The sequence below is a fragment of the Hypanus sabinus genome, chromosome 4 (genome assembly GCF_030144855.1).
Source record: "Hypanus sabinus isolate sHypSab1 chromosome 4, sHypSab1.hap1, whole genome shotgun sequence".
Lineage (NCBI taxonomy): Eukaryota > Metazoa > Chordata > Chondrichthyes > Myliobatiformes > Dasyatidae > Hypanus > Hypanus sabinus.
Window position 1 is genome coordinate 96,330,358 of NC_082709.1, and position 12,952 is coordinate 96,343,309.

General features: G+C 41.9%; 1 protein-coding gene across 7 annotated transcripts in view; it reads right to left on the bottom strand.

Annotated features, from left to right (window-relative positions):
• The window catches only part of lrch1 (leucine-rich repeats and calponin homology (CH) domain containing 1), a 484,761-nt gene that overhangs the window by 306,227 nt on the left and 165,582 nt on the right, over positions 1-12,952 (bottom strand). The gene's annotated exons all lie outside the window — the stretch shown is intronic.

The window sequence follows — 12,952 nt, forward strand, 5'->3', positions numbered from 1 at the left end:
TCAGACACCACTTGGAGTACTGTACTTAGTTCTGGTCACCTCATTAAAGGAAGGATGTGGAAGCCATAGAAAGGGTGCAGAGGAGATTTACAAGGATGTTGCCTGGATTGGGGAGCTTGCCTTATGAGAATAGGTTGAGTGAACTCGGCCTTTGTCCTTGGAGTGAAGGAGGATAAGAGGTGACCTGATAGATGTGTACAAGATGATGAGAGGCATTGATCTTGTAGATAGCCAGAGGCTTTTTCCCAGGGCTGAACTGATTGCCACAAGAGGACACGGGTTTAAGATGTTAGGGAGTAGGTACAGGGGAGATGTCAGGGGTAAGTTTTTTTACTCAGAGAGTGGTGAGTGTGTGGAATGGGCTGCCGGCAACAGTGGTGGAGGCAGATACGATAGGGTCTTTTAAGAGGCTTTTAGATAGGCACATGGTGGTTAGTAAAATAGAAGACTATAGGTAAGCCTAGTGATTTCTAAGGTAGGGACATGTTCAGCACAACTTTGTGGGCCAATAGGCCTGTATTGTGCTGTAGGTTTTTTATGTTTCTATGTTTCTACAGACACAGTCATTAAACGTTTCTCGTATGATAACCCTTTCATTCCTGGAATCATCCCTGTGAAACTTCTCTAGGCCTTCTCCAATGCCAGCACATTTTTCCTAATATGAGGGACCCAAAACTGTTCACAATACTCAAGGTGAGGCATCACCAGTGCCTTATAAAGCCTCAGCATCACATCCTTGTTCTTGTATTCTAGACCTCTTGAAATAAATGCTAACATTGCAATTGCCTTCCGGACTCAACCTGCAAGTTAACCTTTAGGCTATTCTGCATAAGGACTCCCAAGTCCCTCTGCATCTCAGATTCCTGGAGCTTTTCCCCATTCAGAAAATAGTCTGTACATTTAAATTTACTACCAAAGTGCATGACCTTGTATTTTCCAACATTGTATTTCATTTGCCACTTTCTTCCCCATTCTCCTAATTTGTCTAAGTTCTGCAGCCTACCCATTTCCTCAACACTACCTGCCCCTTCACCAATCCTCCTATTATCTGCAAACTTAGCAACAAAGCCATCTATTCTATCATATACAGTATAAAAAGAAGTGGTCCCAGCACCAAATCCTGTGGAACGCCATGTGTCACTGGCATCCAACTAGAAAAGGATCCATTTATTCCCACTCGCTGCCTCCTGCCAATCAGCCAACGTCCTAACCATGTTAGTAACTTTCCGGTAATACCTGGGCTCTTAACTCAGTAAGCAGTCTCATGTGTGGCACCTTGTCAAAGGCCTTCTAAAAGTCCAAATACAGGCAGTCCCCGGGTTACAAACGTCTGACTTATGGACAACTTGTACTTATGAACAGGCGGCATAGAGCCTATTATATTAAAAATTTGAGCTAAATACAGTGGTTCATAATAACAAATGCACGCACTACTTTGTGATGCTCATGAAAACATTGCGCAGCTTCAGTGGTTCATCAGCTCGAGGAAGGAGAATGCCATCCGCCATCAGATCACATTGCCGTTAACACTATGTTGGGTGTGTAACTTTGTATTTGGCTTAAATTTTTCTCTTAGTTACCCTTGTAACCATGCTTCCAAAGTGTAAATCCAAAGCAAGCGCTGGTGATGCATCAAAGAAAAGGAAAACAACGACAATTGAAAATAAAGTGGAAATAATAAAGCGATCAGAAAGAGGTGAAATGCCATCGGTCAATGAAAAAGTTTTAGGCTACAGTCAGTGAACGATCGGACCAATTTTAAAGGATAAAGTGATGGTAGCATTTGAGAAAGAAGTCTGGGACCTAAAAACCCCAGAACCGAAAAAGTTTTTGACGAAAGAGTTAGCTGAAGCCTTTCATCTCATTGAAGCAGGGATGGCAAAGTTAGAGGAGCAAGACCCTAATACAGAGAGGTTCAGCAAAGTTTACCATACAGTTACCGAGGGCCTCAGCTGCTACAAGGCCATTTACGATGAGAAAAAGAAAAGCACTGCATAGAAAGGAAAAATATATACTATATACTAAGACAAACATCTGACTAACTGACGCGAAATAAGAACCGTATGTACCTATTCAGACTTACCTACAAATTCAACTTAAAGACAGACTTAGGAACGGATCTCGTTCGTGACCCGGGGACTGCCTGTACACAACATCCACTGCATCTCCTTTATCTATCCTACTTGTAATCTCAAAGAATGCCAACAGGTTTGTCAGGCTGGATTTTCCCTGAAGGAAACAATGCTGACTTTGTACTATCTGGTCCTGTGTCACTAAGTACTCCATCACCTCATCCTTCACAATTGACACTACCATCTTCCCAACCACTGAGGTCAGGCTAACTTTTCTATAATTTCCTTTCTGCTGCCTCCCTCCTTTCTTAAAGAGTGGAGTAACATTTGCAATTTTCTAGTCCTCTGGCACTATGCCAGAGTCCAAAGAATTCTGAAAGCTAACTTCTAATGCCACCACAATCTCTAACGCTACCTCTTTCAGAACTCTAGGGTGCAGTTCCTCTGGTCTGGATGACTTATGTACCTTTAGGTCTTTCAGCTTTTTGAGCAACTTCTCCCTTGTAACAGGTCCTGCACCCACTTCTCTTCCTTCACACACAACATTAGGCATCCTGCTAGTGTCTTCCACAGTGCAGAGTGCCACAAAATACTCATTTAGTTCATCAGCCATCACCTCATCTCCTGTAGTTATCTCTTCTGCCTCATTTTCTAGAGGTCCTACATCCACTCTTATTTCTCTGGTATTTTTAACAGACTTGAAAATACGTATACTATCCAACTTTGATATTATTTCCTAGCTTGTTTTCATATTTCAGCTTTTCCCATCTAATGATTTTTTTAGATGCTTTCTGTAGGTTTTTAAAAACTTCCTAATTCTCTATCTTCCCACTAATTTTTGCTTTGTTGTATGCCCTTTCTTTTGCTTTTACAATAGCTTTGACTTCCTTTATCAGCCACTGTTGTACAATGTTACTATTTGATTAGTTCTTCATTTTTGGAATGCACATGTCCTGCATCTTCCTCATTATTACCAGAAATACAAGCCAATGCTACTCTGCTGACAACCCTGCCAGCAGCTCTTTCCAATTTACTTTGACCAGCTCCTCTCTCATACCACTGTAATCTCCCTTACTCAATTGAAATATTGCCATGTCAGACTTTACTTTCTCCCTATCAAATTTCAAGTTGAACTCAATCATATTGTGATTACTGGTTCCAAAGGGCTCATTGCCTTAAGCTCCCTAATCATAGAACTATAAATAATTACAGCACAGATACAGGCCTCTCGGCCCTTCTTGGCTGTGCCGAACCATTTTTCTGTCTAGTCCCACTAACCTGCACCTGGCCCATATCCCTCCATACACCTCTCATCCATGTAACTGTCCAAGTTTTTCTTAAATGTTAAGTGAGCCCTCATTTACCTCTTCATCTGGCAGCTCATTCCACACTCCCACCACTCTCTGTGTGAAGAAGCCCCCCCAATGTTCCCTCTAAACTTTTCCCCCTTCACCCTTAAACCATGTCCTGTGTTTTTTTTTCTCCCCTAGACTCAGGGAAAAAAGCCTGCTTGCATTCACTCTATCTATACGTATCATAATTTTATATACCTCTATCAAGTCTCCCCTCATTCTTCTACGCTTCAGGGAATAAAGTCCTAACCAATTCAACATTTCTCTGTAACTCAGTTTCTCAAGTCCCAGCAACATCCTTGTAAACCTTCTCTGCACTCTTTCAACCATATTAATATCCTTCCTGTAATTTGGTGCCCAAAACTGCACACAATACACCAAATTTGGCCTCACCAATGCCTTATACAACCTCACCATAACATTCCAACTCTTATACTCAATACTTTGATTTATAAGGGCCAATGTATCAAAATCTCTTACCTGTTACGCAACTTCTAGGGAATTTTGTATCTATATTCCTAGATCCCTCTGTTCTACTGCACTCCTCAGTGTCCTACCATTTACCTTGCATGTTCCATCTTGATTTTTCGTACCAAAGTGCAATTCCTCACACTTGTCTGTATTAAACTCCATTTGTCATTTCTCAGCCCATTTTTCCAGCTGGTCCAATTCTCTCTGCAAGCTTTGAAAGCCTTCCTCACTGTCCACTATACCTCCAATCTTTGTATCATCATCAAATTTACTGATCCAATTTACCACATTATCATCCAGATCACTGATATAGATGACAAATAACAATGGACCCAGCAATGATCCCTGTGGTACACCACCAGTCACAGGCCTCCACTCAGAGAAGCAATCCTCCACTACCACTCTCTCGCTTCTCCCATTGAGCCAATGTCTAATCCAATTTACTACCTCACCATGTATACCTAGCAATTAAATCTTCCTCACAAACCTCCCATGCAGGACCTTGTCAAAGGCCTTAATGAAGTCCATGCACAGAACATCCACTGCCTTCCTTTCATCCACTTTCCTTGTAATCTCCTCGAAAAACTCTAATAGATTTGTTATACATGTCCTAATATGCACAAAGTCATGTTGACTCTCTATAATAAAGTCCCTGTCCATCTAAATACTTGTAGATCCTAATCTCTTAGTACTCCCTCAATATTTTACCTACTACCGACATCAAACCTACTGGCCGATAATTTCCCTACTTACTTTTAGAACCTGTTTTAAGCAATGGAACAACATGAGCTATCCTCTAATCCTCTGGCATCGAGGGTATGTACCTCATAGATACCGACATTTTAAATATATCTGCCAGGGGCCCTGCAATTTCAACACTAGTCTCATTCAAGGTCCGAGGGAATACCCTGTCAGGTCCTGGGAATTTATCTACTCTCATTTGCCTCAAGAAGACCCCATGTCTTCTTTTAGCCTTCCTGACTTCTTTCGAAAGTATTTTTTTCACCTTTTATACTCCTCAACTACCTTATTTCCTCCGTTTCCTATACATCTCTCTCTTCTTCTTTATCAGAGTTCCTATATCCCTAGAGAACCAAGGTTCCTTATCCTTATTCACTTCACCTTTAATCTTGACAGGAATATACAAACTCTGCAACCTCAAAATTTCTCCTTTGAAGGCCTCCCACTTACCAATGACATCCTTGCCAGAGAACAGCCTGTCCCAGTCCACGCTTTTTAGATACCTTCCTCATTTCTTCAAAATTGGCCTTTTTCCAGTTTAGAACCTCAACCCGAGGACCAGATCTATCTTTATCCATGATCGAGTTGAAACTAATGGTGCTATGATCACTGGAACCAAAGTGTTCCCCGACACACACTTCCGTCACCTGTCTTAACTCAAATCCTAATAGGACATCTAATATTGCATCCTCTCTAATCGGTACCTCTATATATTGATTTAGTAAACTTTTCTGAACACATTTTACAAACTCTAACTTGTCTAGATCGTTAACAGTGTGGGAGTCCCAATCAATACTTGGGAAATTAAAATCCCCTACTATCACAAATTTATGTTTCCTGCAGTTGTCTGCTATCTCTCTGCAGATTTGCTCCTCCAATTCTCCCTGACTAATGGGTGGTCTATAATACAACCCCATTAATGTGGTCATACGTTTCCTGTTTCTCAGCTCCACCCATATGGCTTTGGTAGACAAGCCCTCTAACCTGTCACTCCTGAGCACTGCTGTAACATTTTCCCTGACTAGCAATGCCACCCCCCCTCCCCAACCCTTCATCCTTCTGCCTCTACCACGTCTGAAATATCAGAACCCTGGAACATTAAGCTGCCAGTCCTGCCCCTCCTGTAGCCAAGTTTCAGTAATGACTATGATGTCATAATTCCACGTGTCAATCCACACCCTCAGCTCGTCAACCTTCCCCACAGTACTCCTCGTATTGAAATAAACACACCTCAGAAGCTTATTACCACCACACACAACCCTTCTATTTGTGACTTTGCATGAAACTTTAACATCATTTATTTTCACCCCCGCTCCACTATCTACTCTGGCACTCTGGTTCCCATCCCCCTGCAAATCTAGTTTAAACCTCACCCCCACCCCACAATAGCACTAACAAACCTCCCTGCAAGGATATTGGTTCCCCCTGTAGTTCAGGTGTAACCCTCTTCTGTTATACAGGTCCCACCTGCCCCAGAAGAGGTTCCAATAATCCTGAAATCTGAAACCCTGCCCCCTACACCAGTTCCTCAGCCACATGTTCAACCTCCAGAGCATCCTATTCTTACCCTCACTGGCACATGGCACAGGTAGCAATCCTGAGATTACCACCCTTGACGTCCTGCTTTTTAACTTCCTACCAAGCTCTCTATACTCACTCTTCAGGACCTCCTCACTCTTTCTTCCTACATCATTGGTACTGATGTGTACCACGACATCTGGCTGATCACCCTCGCATTTCAGAATGCTGTGCACGCGATCAGAGACATCCCTGACCCTGGCACCCGGGAGGCAACAAACCATCCAGGAGTCCCTGCCGTGACCACAGAACCTCCTATCTGTACCTCTAACTATCCAGTCCCCTATCACTACCGCTCTCCTCTTCTTCGCCCCCCACCTTCTGCACTGCAGAACCAGACACAGTGCCAGAGATCCAGCTGCTGCAGCTTGTCCCAGGTAAGCCAACAGTATCCAAATCGGTATACTTGTTGTTGAGGGGAATGGCCACAGGGGAGCCCTGCTCTGCCTGCCCTTTTCGCTTCCCTCACCTGATGGTAACCCAATTACCTGTGCCCTGCTCCTCTGGCATAATTGTCTCCCTGTAGCTACTATCTATAAACTCCTCATTCTCCCAGATGATCCGGAGGTCATCCAGCTCCTGCTCCAGTTCCAGTTCCCTATCATGGTTTGTTAGGAGCTGCAGCTGGATGCACTTCTTGCAGGTGTTGTTGTCAGGGACACTAGAGGTCTCCCTGACTTCCCACATCCTGAAAGAGGAACATTCCAACATCCTGCCTGGCATTCTCTCTACTCTAAACAAACAAAACTTACCGGTACATACCCTCGCCTCTGGCTGTTCACGCCGAAGCCTATTGAGCCAAAGCCGTCCCACTCTGACTCAGTCCACTCCGACGATGGCCACTACGCCGATGGCTGCTGTATATGGCGGCCTTTTATTTAAACCTTTGGCTCACTATGTCACACGCCTGCGCAGTCTAACCTCTTTTTCCTCATCAGTTAAAAAAAAGGCTTCTCTCTGAGATGCCTTTACTTCTTCACTCTCTGCTTCTTGCTTCAATTTAAAAGACCGTTGGAAACTTCCTCTCCTTTGTAAACCTTTGGCACACAACATCACGCTCCTGCGCAGTCTAGCCTCTTTTCCCCAATCAGTTAAAAAACAGCTTCTCTCCAAGATGCCTTTACTTCTTCATTCTCCGCCTCTTGCTTCGATTTCATTACATAACACCCAAGCCAGTATAGCTGATCCCCTAGTGGGCTCAACAACAAACTGCTCTAAAAAGCTGTCTCATAGGCATTCAACAAACTCACTCTAAGATCAATCACCAACCTGATTTTGCCAATTGACCTGCATGTTTAAATCTCCCATCACTACCATAATATCACCCTTTTGACTCACCTTTTCTATTTCCTGTTGTAACTTGTGGTTCACCTCTCAGCATAAATGCTAAAGTTCTTTTACCCTTACAGTTTCTTAACAACCCACAAGGATTCAACACCTTCCTATTTTATGTCTCATCTTTCTACTGATTTGGTGCCATTTTTTACCAGCAGAGCAACACAACCCCCTCTGCCTACTTTCCTATCCCTCCGATACAACATGTAACCATTGCAACAAGATCATCCACCTTATTTCTTATACTACATGCATTTAGATACAACACCCTGAGAACCATATTTGCTATCCTTTCTGATTCTGTATCCCTAATGATTTGATACTCAGCCTGCTGGTTGCAACTAAGTCCCATCACGTGCCTGCCCTTCATGACAATCTGACTGTACGCTATCCTTAATTTTTTACCATCCATCCTATCCTGAGTCTCTTCACTTCGGTTGCCACCCTTCCTGCCAAGTTAGTTTAAACACTCCCCAACAGAGTCTCCCCAAACTTGTCCACGAGAGTATTGGTCCCCCCTTGGGATCAGGTGCAACCCTTCATTTTTCAATAGGTCATACCCAGAAGAGATCCCAATTATCCATAAAACTGAAGCCCTGCCTCCTGCACCAACTTCGCAGCCACACATTTATCTGTCAAATCATCCTGTTTCTATCCTCACTGGCACAGGGCACAGGCAGCAATCCAGAAATTACTACACGGGATGTCCTGCTTCTCAGCTTTCTACTTAGCTCTATAAATTCTCTCTTCAGGACCTCTTTGCTTTTCCTTCCTAGGTCATTAGTACCAATATGTACCAATCTATCTGCTCCCCCTCCCTCTCCAAAATGTTGTGGACGTGATCTGAGACATCCCTGATCCTGGCACCTGGGAGGCAACGTACCCTCCGGGTGTCCCATTCATGTTCGTAATATGCCAGTGCACCCATAATTCATGGTCTTCCCAGTGGATGTCTTATGGTGATACACAGCAAAATTTGAGATCCCAATACTCCTCATTCCCTGCCTTCAACTTGGCAAAGAAATATGGCAGGGATAAGACATCATAGAACAAAAGACCTAAATATTACTCATTGCATGAGGTGTATTTAACTACCAAAATTTTCCAAATCAGAATCAGGTTTATTATCACTGACAGGTCATGAAGTTTGTTGTTCTGCAGCAGCAGTATTGTGCAATACATCAAAAATTACTACAAGTTACAATAAGAAGTATAAAAATATAAATAGTACAAAAAGAGACCAAAATCATGAGGTAGTGTTCAAGTCTTCAGGCTCCTGTACCTCCTACCTGATGGCAGTAATGAGAAGAGGGCAAGAACTGGTTGGTTCTTCCTCCTTCTTGAAGCACCACTTTTTGAAGATATCTTTGATGGTGGGAGGCTAGTGTCTGTGATGGAGCTGGAAAAGTCTGCAGCTTGCTTCAATCATGTGCATTGTGGTGCCTTCACACCAGGTGGCAAAGCAATCACTCAATGTTCTCCAGGGAACAGATGAGGAAATATGCGCAAGTCTTTGGTGACACATGAAACCTCCTGAAGTATAGGTGCAGGAACACTTTTTTTGTGACAACACCAATATGTTGGGCCTGGATAGATCCTTTGAGATGTTCACACCCAGGAACTTGAAGCTGCCCACCCTATCTACTCCTTTCCGCTGATGTTGAATGCTAGGTTATTGCTGCAACACCACCAACCAGTCAATCTATTTCACTTCTGTACACCTCCTCATCATCTGAGATTCTGCCAACGTCAGTGGTGTCATCAATGAATATATACAGATGGCTGTTTGAAGCAAGTGAGAGCCCCCAAGTGCATCAATGAATCCTTGAAGATGTTCCTTTACATTCCAGCCAATTGATTTGCACAGGTTTTAAGCACTCTGTCAGATTGGGCTCTGATGCCTTGTGAGGGTTCACCCTTATGACGTAGTCTTCCTGAAAGAGCTTTAGCAATACTCCAGTTTGAGATATCTCTGGTTTGCTGTGCACCACTTCAGAATTTGGCCAGCCAGCTGAAATAACGTCAACTTTAAGATTACACCAGCATGCCTGCTGGAATTCCAACAGAACTTTTACACAAAACTCTCACATACTTGATTCACACAAGAGACAAAGTCAGGGACATGGGGACTCAGTGACAATTACCCTCCATTTCACCTCACATTACAGAAAGCTAATCAAGTAGAAGATCGCCATAATTTTGGAACCATTAGAACTTTAGACTTCTCTAGAGTAGTTCTTCATGTTACCAAAGAAAGTAGATTGTTTTCCTGCAAGCAAACCAAATACTGTATTATTTCAGGAAGGCAAGCAGATTTTGAAAGTTATTTGAAAATAAAATATACCATAGCTTTCTGTGGCTATTCTGCTGCTTTCTAGAAAGTGAATAAACAGTATCCACAAAAACTGTGACAAATTTTGCAAACCCAACACTGTATGGTTCTATCTAGGCTTCACACTGACAAGCAATACTAGAAGCATATGACTTTACTCAGTCTTTACTGTAGATATTTTCTCAATTGTTGCTTTTGTAAAATCTTGACATGAAAATATAAAGTATTAAAATAGTATATTGACTGTACCAGCAATTGTAGGACATGTCAGAGCAAACTCTCTGGGTAAATGGTCTAATTCTGATCCGATATCATACGTCACTGAGGACCTTGCACTATATTGGTACTTTCTTTGTGTGAATACGTTTCTTTGGTTGCTATTTTGAATGCGATTTTTTGTTTGTTTTTGCACATTCACCACAGAGAAACACTGTTTTGTTCACTGTATCTATTATGGTTGAAAGATAATTAAACTTGATTTGATTTGATTGATTGATTTAAAATCCAGGACAGAGGACATAAAACAACAGAGAAACTAACAGGAAAATGCCTGAAGTACCAATTGCTTTTCTTAATGGAACATATAGAACTACAGTCTGCCTTCCTTATCCGCGGGGGATTGGTTCCGGGACGCCCCGTGGATACCAAAAAACGCAGATGCTCAAGTCCCTTATTTAGCCTGACTAGTGCAATGGTCTTTAAGACCCAGTGGAACCCCGGACCTTATTTAACCTGTCTCAGTGCAGTGGACTTTAGGAGCAGGCACAGCTCTGAATCTGCAGTGTTTCTGTTCACGAAAATAATCACAGTTGAAAATAAAGTGGAAATAATAAAGCGATCAGAAAGAGGTGAAACGCCACTGGTCATTGGAAAAGCATTAGGCTACAGACGGTCAACAATCGGAACAATTTTAATGGAGCATGTGAAAGCCCCTGCCCCGATGAAAGCTACAATTATTACTAAGCAACTTAGTGGTTTAATTATTGAAATACATATGTTTCTTCAGTGCTTTATATGCATAGAAAGGTAAAATGTATATTATATACTAAGACAAACGTTTGACTAACTGACGCTAAATAATACTGGATATACCCGTTCCAACTTCAAATCCGACTTAAAGACGGACTCAGGAATGGAACTCGTTTATAACCTCGGGACTGCCAGTACTTTTAAATCATCTCTAGATTACTTATAGTACCTAACACAATGTAAATGTATGTAAATAGTTGTTATACTGTATTGTTTAGGGAATAATGACAAGAAAAAATAGCCTGTACATGCTCAAATAATGAGTGTTGGAGAGAGAACTTCCAGGTTTTCCCGATCCACGGTTGGTTGAACCCGCGCATGTGGAACTCGCGGATAAGGAAGGCCGAATGTATTCAAGCTCTAGTGATTAGACAAACTTGCCAGGATTATCCCAATTCAGTTCTTGCTCTATCTTAAACCACTTTTGCATATTGATAAATGAATGCTGCAGTTTTATTTTATGTTATTTGGATGTTAGAATTTTTTATGACTCAAGTGTACAGTTTGTTGCTTGCTAAAGGACTTCACAGGATGTGGTTAAGGCTGAGTAAATGCCCCATCAGCTATGGCTGGAAGGGAATTAATATATTTCCCTTGTCAAAAAGAAACCGATCTGGCATCCGTAGCTACAGTGAGTGACTAAAGCACAGATATTGAGGGGTAAAAAAGGGAACTAGCCCAGAATTGTTCTGCTATTAAAACATACTGTATGGAAACAACACCATTTGGCCCACCATATCCAAAACAATCAGCTGACAGCCATTTACATTAATTACATCTCTGTGCATTTGATCCATAGCCTTCTATACCAAGGTGATACAGGTGTTTATCCAAACACTTCTTAGATGTTGTCAGTGTCTCTCCTTCTACTATACCATCTTCAACAGTACAGTAGAGTACCCATTACTCTCTGGTGATAAAGGACCCCCTCAATTCTCCTCTGAATTTTGTACCCCTTACTTTAAAATCTACATTCTCTAGTTTTATCTAGGGACAAGATTCTTGCAGTCTACCCTATCTATAAACCTCATAATTTTATATACAGTACTGTGCAAACATCTTAGGCACATGTAAAAAATGTAAAGTGAAGATGCTTTCAAAAATAATGAAATGAAAAGCTTCTAAACATTAAAAATAACTATGAAGAGCAGGACACAGTAAAAAACCAAATCAAATCAATATTTGGTGTGACTACCCTTTGCCTTTAAAACTGCATCAATTCTCTTAGGTACACTGCCATGCAGTGTTATAAGAAAACCAGCTGGTAGGTTGTTCCAAGCATCTTGAAGAGCTTGTCACAGTTCTTCTGCAGACTTCAGCTGTCTCGCTTGCTTGTCTCTCCAGGTAATTCCAGACAGCGTCGCTGATGTTGAGATCAGGGCTCTGTGGAGGCCATACCATCTGTTGAAGAACTTCCTTTTCTTTTTTTCACTGAAGATAATTCTTTATGACCTTGGTCGTATGTTTCAGGGCATTGTCCTGTTGCAGAATGAAGTTGAGACCGATCAGACGCCTATCTAATGGCATTGTGTGTGATGGATGAAAATATGCTTGTACTTCTCAACATTGAGGATTTCATTAATTCTGACCAGATCACCATCTTCATTTGCAGAAATGCAGCCCTGAACCTGTAAGGAACCTCCACTGTGATTTACTGTTGGCTGTAGACACTCATTCATTTAGCACTCTCCAGATCTTCTAAGGACGAACTGCCTCCTGTCTTGAGCCAAAAATATCAAATTTTGACAAGTCAGTCCAGAGCACTTGCTGCCATTGTTCAACAACCCAGTACTTGTGCTTTTGAGCACAGATGAGACTCTTGATTTTGTTTCCACTTCAGAGGAATGGATCTTTGAAAGAAGCTATTCCATGAAGACCACTTCTTACAAGCCTTCTCCCGAGTGTAGAAGGGAGAAGGAACCACTTCGGTTCCAGTGGTTTCCATGAGATCATGATTGACTTTTTTTTGTATAATCTAAAATTTGCCCTTTTCTACTGATATACTAATACAGACGACAAAAATAAACAACCTAATACAAAAT